We start from the raw sequence: 786 nt of genomic DNA on the forward strand, positions 1-786 counted from the left end.
TTAGAAGGAAAAAAGAAATGTAGGGATATTTGTACTGGAGCGTGTGAATTTTGGTTAACTGAAGTGAATATCAGGGACAGTTTGCAAAAGGTAGGGATTGAACTAATCTCCAAGTCTCAGTGTGTCCGACTAGACCCTGATCTGGACTCAGCTCCACCGAGAGGACAACCACAGCCAGCAGCGGTGCAGTGTGATGACCAGCAGGACACTCAGCTGCTACCGGTGCAGAGGGCGCAGGCGGCAGCTCCAGCCGTCCCTAACCTCCATCCAGACCTCGACCTTGTTGCAGCAGAGGAGGTGGACAGGCCTCCATCATGCACCACTCCATATGTGGCAGCACATACTCCACGGCGCACCGGGAAGGAGGCAATTTATGATTTGAATGCAACCCCGCAAGCACCGATGGTGGAGGTGGCTGCAGGAGATGGAAACACTCAGCTGATCTATAGACCATGGACATTCACCAATATGAAAGAACCTACCATTTCATCTCTCCCACAAGTGTTAAGTGGGGGAGCGGTATGCAGTGCAACTGGAACCAGCACTGAACAGCAGAGACTGCTGATGACTGAGATGGGGACTCAGTATTCGAAAGTGGCAAGATCCGTCTCTGCACAGGAGCGGAGAATGGTGAATCCAGCATGGGGTCATGCTGATCATGCAGAAAAACTCTTGAACAGCAAGAAAAAGAAAAAGGCAACGCAGTTGACAGAGGGACTGCAGTGGCACAGCTGACAGCATATCGAAACCAAGTCTGCGGGCACAAGAAAGGTCATGGAGGGAGAG

Source organism: Paralichthys olivaceus, chromosome 4 (assembly GCF_024713975.1).
Source record: "Paralichthys olivaceus isolate ysfri-2021 chromosome 4, ASM2471397v2, whole genome shotgun sequence".
In the NCBI taxonomy this organism is placed as follows: domain Eukaryota; kingdom Metazoa; phylum Chordata; class Actinopteri; order Pleuronectiformes; family Paralichthyidae; genus Paralichthys; species Paralichthys olivaceus.